The following is an 8,412-nucleotide window of genomic DNA, read 5'->3' on the forward strand; positions in this document are numbered from 1 at the left end:
CAACCATTTGCCGTGTCAAAAATGCAGAGGGGGATGCAAGGAGAACAAGGCCTGCACATCCAAGCAAGTGGTAATATGGACTTGTACATGGAACATCCCAAGCGCAAGCAGAGCTGCAGTGAGCCTGTACAACGAGCTAGCGTAAGTCTCTGCATCTCATTTAATTCGTACTGGCATTCGTGTATGATTTGTGTGCAGTGGCTGATCCATGCATTCAAGTTACCAGGGGCGAACATTTAACTTAAAAAATACGAAGGCACTTGCACTCCGGAAATCAACATAACTTGAGAAATGTGAAGCTACATGCACTTTGAAAACCAGCTAATGATCCAAAGTAGTTCAGATTATAAACACTAAATGATGCAAGCACCAAAAAACACAAAATGCAACATGGTGTACAAGGACTACAAACATGGTCTGTACCTGCTTGAATTATTCGTTCTCTGGCTGAAAATATCAAAGTGTAATTGCACGTATAACCAGTGCGCAAACTTCATATCAATATATCTATCCTGCACAAGTATGCCAATAGTTTCAAACAATAGATTAGAAAAATATTTATGCTATGTTGTGATGATACAAGGACTTTCTGGTAGATGGCCTTGATGTTTCCTCAAGCTATGAAAATGCATTATAATTTGCTTGTCATCAATGCCTGCAAATCTCTGTCTCTCTCAACATAGTAGATCATCATTAGACACTAAATCCTTCAATGAGCTTGCAAAATGCTTGCATTAGATCCCTCATTAGACACTATATGTTCATCACCAGGAGCATGTAAAATGTTTGCATCACATCCTTCATTAGCAGTCTGTTCATTAGACACTTCAGGCTCAAGAACAACATGAGCTTGTATGTTTGCACTAGAAACTTGATTAGATACAGCATATTCAGTCAGTTCAGTATTGATTGGGGGAGTTATAAAATAAGTAGAAATTGGTTTCATTTTCTCATAGATTCCCTACATACAAGCAGTTTTACAACACCGTCAGGTTTAACTATTGGCCAGAAATTGAATAGTTGAATTAGATATAATCAGGGATGTGATGTACCTGCTCATTGCGCATGCTACTCTTGCAAGCTGCGACTGTCCGTTTGCGCAAGCTCGATGCCATGCCCGTGCTGCCGCCGCTGCCTCCCACGCAGGCTACACCCAGGGTTGGATCTTCATCTTCTTGTCCTTCCGTTCGCTTGAAGCCCGGTGACCGCCCTCCAACGAGGGTGCGAGGAAGTGCTGCGTCGGTCTGTCCAGCGGCGGCTAGGTTAGGAGTGAACCAGACTGGCGGCTGGAGCGAATGAATTGGGATTTTTCCTGCTGTCGATCGATATGGGAGGCACTCGTTTGGGCCGCGAGCCTGCTATAGGGCCTGCCTTGCACTTATGTTATTGGCCCATCCAAATTGAAACATTTTTCTTCATTTTTTACATTGCCTGCTCGTCCGTTGGGACGAACAAAACTAGCGTGGGCCAACCTGGACGACTCAAACTAGGTGCACACTTTCCAGCCACCTGAGGCGGCCGCCCATACCAGCCCCTATGGTGGCGTCGCCCTTTTTGCGTGTATGATTGGATAGTGAAAAATATTCCAGTGGAGCTTTTGATTTACCCACAGAATGGTTGAATTGCTTGTTTCTATGAACTGAGTTCGCCAATAATATGAAGGATGCCAGTCTTTTCATCCTATTGTAGATTGCTTAGATCTCGATATGCCTAAAGTAATCACATGAAATATAGAGTAAAAGCCAGTGCGATGTGTTTGGCTACAACTAGTCTGACTACACGTCCTCATATAACATATCAAGGACGCACCATCTTACCAGATTAACCATTCGACTTACCCATGTAGTGTGCGAAGAAAGAAGTATTGGGACTGCGTATCCAAGAAATTGATGCCATGGACTCCTTCGTACAACCTTGTAAGCGAAAAAGAAGTTGCAGTGTGCCTGTACAAAGAACTAGCGTAAGTTCAGTTACCTGCTTCTCGGAATTTTAGTTAGCCACTTATTGCAAAATTGTTCAATTACGTTGCTTGGCTTAATTTAGTTTGCTACTGATTACATAATGGCACAGCCTGTTAATCATATTGTAGACTGCGCCTATCTATGTGTTTGATACTTACTGTTAAGAATTACCTGTTTGCCTTAGCTTAAATATCTACTTGTTTGTTTAACTGCTTTGCTGCTGCAATAGCGGGTTACAATGATGTTAATAACTACTTTTCAGCATCCAATTGAAACTCTTTAATTCCTTGTTTGTTTAACTGGTTTGCTGTTATACCTCCCAGTTGAGCTGTTTTGCTAACTTCAACTTTTCTGAATTCAATCGGAACTTTAATGGAAAAATAGGTTAGCCCAAGATCAAAGAGCGAGGTCCCCATGGACGTTGCATCATCCCACAGTAGTGGCACCGGCCCAATCGTGCATTATGAATTGCCAACTGCTGATGCTCTGGAGGCTAAACTAGTGGTAGAAAGAGATTCTGCTTCTGCACTTAGAGATGAAGTTGACATGTTGAGGAAGCAAACAGCACAATCACAAGCAGTACTCAAGACAACCATTAAATATTTGGTGGATTTCAAAACGAAGCAAGCTGAGACTGACCAGATTGTTAAGGTCCTGAAGGAAAAAAGGAAATTAAATTCCTACTTGGTAAATCATAGGTGAAATGTTCTTTCCATAGTGGAATAACCTTTGTGTTGTCTGTTCATGTAATCAATCAAACAATTTGTTTTAGAGATCATGTAATAATTTTTATTGTTTTTTGGTTTGTAATTTTATATGAGCACAAGTCTGTATTAATTGATAAGACTCGGAGACATTTCATTTGGATTGCTATGCCAGACCTACAAATATGCCAATTGGGTTGAATGTGCATTCAACAATAGTAGTAGTATATATGGACCATAAGTGGCACGCATCGGAAAGGGCCAAGATGCTGGCTAAAAAAAGGATGCTGTTGTAGCCAAAAAAAAGTACAGCGGCCTGGCTTATGTATGTTAGTTGATATTATTGATCCATATACTCTATAAGTGTTTATATGTCTGTTAGTTCTGTACATTCTTGGTTGATTGACTCGGTATTTGAATCTTGATACATCGCTTGTGTACATATCTAAATGGGAGTACACATTATGTTGCGTGTGACATTTGAGTTGGACATGAAGTGTTCCAAATATTCGAATTCACCTTAAATTAGATTATAGTTTCTGAATTTGAGTATCGGCATTTGTAAACCATATTCATATATGATAGTGGAATACATCTTTGTCATCCTTTTGAAGATATATAAAAACACATAGAATGATTTATAAAGATTCATATAGGAATACAAAATGGATTCGAATTTAGTTGCCAGCGTAAACGTGGATGCTTATTGTCCCAAAATTCGAAAGAAGCAGCAAAATGTCCACTCCCACGTCGGCTGCCCGAAGCCAAGTATTTGGGAGATGGAAATTACTGTCTACCCATTACACGGACAATCCATCGGCCCGATTTCCACTGCTCTAAATAGGGGTAGGTTAGTAACTTCAATTAGACGTGACACGACCGCCTCTGAGCCCATTCTGACACGGTGGGCGCCAAACATGGGCGGCAAAACTCATTTGATTCAAGCTCGTCCGAAAGACCTCTGATTCTCCCTCCATTCCCCATTCATACACGGTGGGCGGCAAAACAAACTCGACTCGGCCGAAATCGATGTAGGAAAATATTTTCAATAGGGGCAGGTTTGTAACTTCACTTAGACGTGACACAACCGCCCTACCTGTCAGCCCCGTTCATACACCGTGGGCGCCAACCATGGGCGCCAACCACCCTCTCCTCGCCCGAAATCGCTCTGGGAAAATATTGGCGAGATGCAAGATTACCGTCCTATCCCCAACCGACGAGACGTACAAATTTTAAACGGAGGCTAAGTTCGTAACTTTCCCATATTTCAGACAGGCGCGTCCCAAAAACATGGTTCCCCATACCTCTCCCTCCATTTTCCCATTCATACACCGTCCGCGCTAGAACACCCCATCCCCACACCAGCCTCTGTCCACCACCCCATCCATCGCCGCCATCCTCCACCACATCCATCGCCACCGTCCTCCACCATGCTGGAGCACCTACCAAGACCGCGTCGTCCACTGCTAGAGATGGATGTTTCTCATCCACGACAACGGACCAATAGCCTTGCATCGCGTCCTCTCGCTTCATCGGCGTCGTCGTCCTCTTTGCCGGGGCCGCTCACACGACCTTCTCTTCCACCGCAATGGTACTTATCCCCCAATGCACCCGTCTACCGTCACAAATCTGCTTCAACGCCACCGACAGCCATCGCACCGCTGATGCCTACACGGCGCCGCAAGAGAGGTGGTACTTCATATCTCCTCAACTTTTTGATCTCAACCAGAAAATAGATCTTAACTTGGTTACTCTACTTTCTTTTCATCTCTTAGAATTTAGTTCTTAGTTCGAAGCAAACAATGGATGCTAAATATCATTTCTCTGATTTGCAGCTTCAAATCTGCCATGGCACAACCATAATATGGTTTAATTGATCATGCTTAGGGTTTAATTGATCATGTTGGTTCCGTGGTGGTTTCTTTAATAGAAATCAGAGGGGAAACCCTCTTTTGCTAAAAAAATATGCTTAGAGTTTCCCCCTTTTATGACCACTATACGATCAGAATACGTGCTTCGTGTTATAATAACACTGCTCCACCAATCAAGCTAAACAAGCTTAGTTGTTCAAATACGAATCTGATATTATTAAAACAGAGTTGTTTAATTGGTCAACTAAATGTTCCTAAATTAGTCTCGAAAATGCATGTTCGCCGCTCGGGTGTGTATCTCTACAGGGTGCTCGCGGTGGGCCGGCCCACCCTAGGATTTTGGGTCGTCCCAGGCCCCGATTCCCCTCTATTCTGCTGCGCACTTCCGATCTCTACTCGCCCCCAACCGCCTACCTCGCCGGCGACTTGCCGTACGCCGGACTAACAGGAGGCCAGGAGCCGCTCGCCCAACAGTGTCACCGCTGCCCGGGCGCGCCGCCGTGCCTACCTTCCTAGTCCGTTCAGGGCTCAGGCGTGCAGCACCCACCAAGCCAACCCGATTTATCCTGAGATACGTCCTCAACACTCAGCGGCCACTCCTCATCACCCATCGATTCATTAATCATTAGGCAGGACTGTCATTAGGGTTTGTTGTGTGCTCAGTGCCACCTACACTTAATGGTTCATATGTATTTCGGTAATCTTTAGTACCTCTAAAGTTCACAGGGTTTTCAAAATTCCGGCCCTCGGGACAGAAACTAGTCGTTTTGGATTGTTGGTGGTAGTGACTTTGACCCAGATTACTACTGCAAGCCAGGTTTGTTGACAATTTTACTTGTCTTTCTTACTCATTCGATATAATATCCAATTATTCACGTCGATTAGTTGCAAACAATAAGTGCTAGAAAAACTTCTTCATTCAGATTTTGGATAGTCTCTTACTGTATTTACAATTCTGCATACTTGTCCTAGTAAGCTCATAAGTAAATGATTGATTCACTACATCTATGCTTGCCTTGTCATATTTGTTATATTCTTTTAGGGTGGACCACCCTGTTTCTAAATACTGGAACCGTAGACATGAGTGAATAGTATTTCTCTATGTGATCTCTTCCATCATGTGTGGGTAACGAACACTGCATTGTATAGAAAGAAAGTGTCATTTCCAGCTTTTACATAGGTTTCGATCTTTTACATGGAATACAATCTGCCTACTTGCTTTGTGTCGCACTACCAACACTCCACCGTTGAAGCTAAACATTGCGCCACTCATAATTGCTTAGTTTATTTGTTCAAATACGAATTTCATATGATTCTAATGTTCCTACTTCAGTTTTGAAATGTGTGCCTGCCTGTTATAGAGACATAAGGGGTTTGTATTTCTGTGTGTGGTCTGGTCAGCACGGTTGGGGAGGTGAACTTTGCATATGCAGGGGTTTATAGGGAGACACTCTCCGAGTTGAATCCGCAATACATTCCATAGATAATCTGACTAGTTTTTATGTTTTCATGAATCTCAGATTCTGAATAGCATCATAATGATTATGAACTTGCGCGCATGAAAAGAATAAAGCAGAACAATGCCATGGCTGTCAAACTTGGCATTAAGGGACTGAAATCAAGTCTGGATGCAATGCAATGCAAACGCTCTCCATCTACAGATTCATGCTCAGAATATGATCCTAACAGTGATTCTGAGCTAGAGGGAGACCTAAGTCAATGTAGCTCCCTAGTGGAGGAGTCAGCGGAAGATGCCCTATCTTATTCACCCATCAAGGTACTTGCTCTAACTTTCCAAGGTTACATTGCTCGCACATATCTTGCAACTGATGCTTTGCATTGTTTCTACTTTGTTGAACTGCATTAGCTTAGTTTACACATCATGTATGTGAATACGCCCTGGCTATCCATTTTCAGAACATATTCCATCTATCATCATACCATATTTATCCATTCAAATGATGTTCTTATGTATCAGATGTTCAAAAGGAAGAGGGCGATTGCTGATCGTGGAGGAGCACAAGCAAAGTATTTGGAATAGGTAGTGGAACCTGATAAATCAAATAGCCCATTAGGTGTAGTTGCAATATCACCTGACCCACAAAATACCCCAACTCTAGCAGACTCTAGCCCTACTACACTGGTCATTTCTGATGCCCCAACTCAGCAGACCCCAACTGCAGCAAACATTATGATTATGCCAGTTGACATAGCCCCAGCTGTACGACACAAAACCCCCATTCCAGCAAAGAGTACACCAAATCCAGTTGCCAAATCCCTTTTCGAACCAGAGAGAGCCCCAATTGCAGCAAATAGGACCCCTGTTCCATTTCTTCCCAGCTTAGAAGACGAAGCTTATGTTGTTGTCAAGAACTTTGTGCGCATCTTTCCTTCATGGAAAGATTATACCGCAGACACAGAACAATTTCCAGTCTTCCTCTGCAACTTACGGTAAGTAATGTACTAATGTTATTCATGGTCATTACTTCATATGTTTCTGCTGACAGAAGACACAAGATTTCATTCTTTTAAATAGGCGAGGAGCAAACTGTATTGTGATGACGAGCAAGGGTTGGTTGCACTTTTCAAGCACTCGTTGATGAAGTATCATTCCTACCTAAGGCAAGCGCACTTCGATTTCTGTAAAGTCTCCGGTGCTACATTTATCCGACGGTGACTGGAATAATCTTGTTACACATTGGTCTCGGCTGCAGCGTAAGGTACTGTCTATGATATCACATCACAATTTGAACTACATTTCTGCATTTGCCTTAATGTCTCACTTGTATGAAAACTATTAGCAGAAGAACATTCGTTCTCAAGGGACCACAGAATCTCGCAACTATACTGCACACTGCATTGCTCTTGTGAGTATCTCTTGCCCTGTATGACCACACTTACTTTCATAGCTGTTTGATTATGTAGCATCACTGCACATGTTAGCCTCGTAATTGTCCATTTGGTGGACATTATAAGATCCGTATGGACTCTTACATAAATTTAGAATCAACCCAATGCTTTTGAAGAGGTTTAGCTCTGCAGTCCTCTTGTAAGGACTGAATATGGTCTATCACTGTACTTACATTAACAGCTACTCCCTCCGTCCCATAATATAAGAACGTTTTGTACAGTACACCAGTGTTCAAAACACTCTTGTATTATGGGAAGAGGGATTGGTTCATTTTGTAGCATTCTGCATCTTATCTCCCTCGCCCACCATTTACTAAAAAAGATCAGATCTATATTTAATCTTACCAACAAGTAGAATACACAGACAATGCCAGTGCAGAAGTGTAGCCCATTGCTCTTGTCAGTACATTTTGTCCTGTAACGCTTGTACTTCCAAGGATTGGTAGTTGATTATGTAGCATCAATCTGCATCTTATCTTCATTATCCTCTATCCCTTCCAGTATTATCATATCTATAATTACTCTCTACAAAATGTAGAGTACAGGCAATGCTTATGAAGAAGATTCTGTGATGAAATTCTTGAGTTATTCTTCCCTTGACATGGAGAAGGGCATTATAAAGCCAGTGTTAACTGTTAATGTAAGTCAGTCCTTCTAAAGCCTTTATCCTGAACTGCTGTTTAATTTGCTCATACTCCCTATCGTTTACTGTTGTTTAGTTTGCTGTTTCTACCAAAATGCATGTTCGTAAGAACCGTAAGTTCTAAGTTTTACTTGTAAAACCAAATTCCTTATTCATACCATGCACATTACTTAATACTCCCTATATGTATGCTTGTTTTTGTGGATCTATAATCCAGTGTGTGGTGAAGCAGCCCACGTTTGCACCTTGTCATCTCCTGTTTTATCCTACTGATGTGGCTGATGATATGAACAACATGCCATGCACATTATCCAAAATAGATA

Source organism: Triticum dicoccoides, chromosome 7A (assembly GCF_002162155.2).
Source record: "Triticum dicoccoides isolate Atlit2015 ecotype Zavitan chromosome 7A, WEW_v2.0, whole genome shotgun sequence".
NCBI lineage: Eukaryota > Viridiplantae > Streptophyta > Magnoliopsida > Poales > Poaceae > Triticum > Triticum dicoccoides.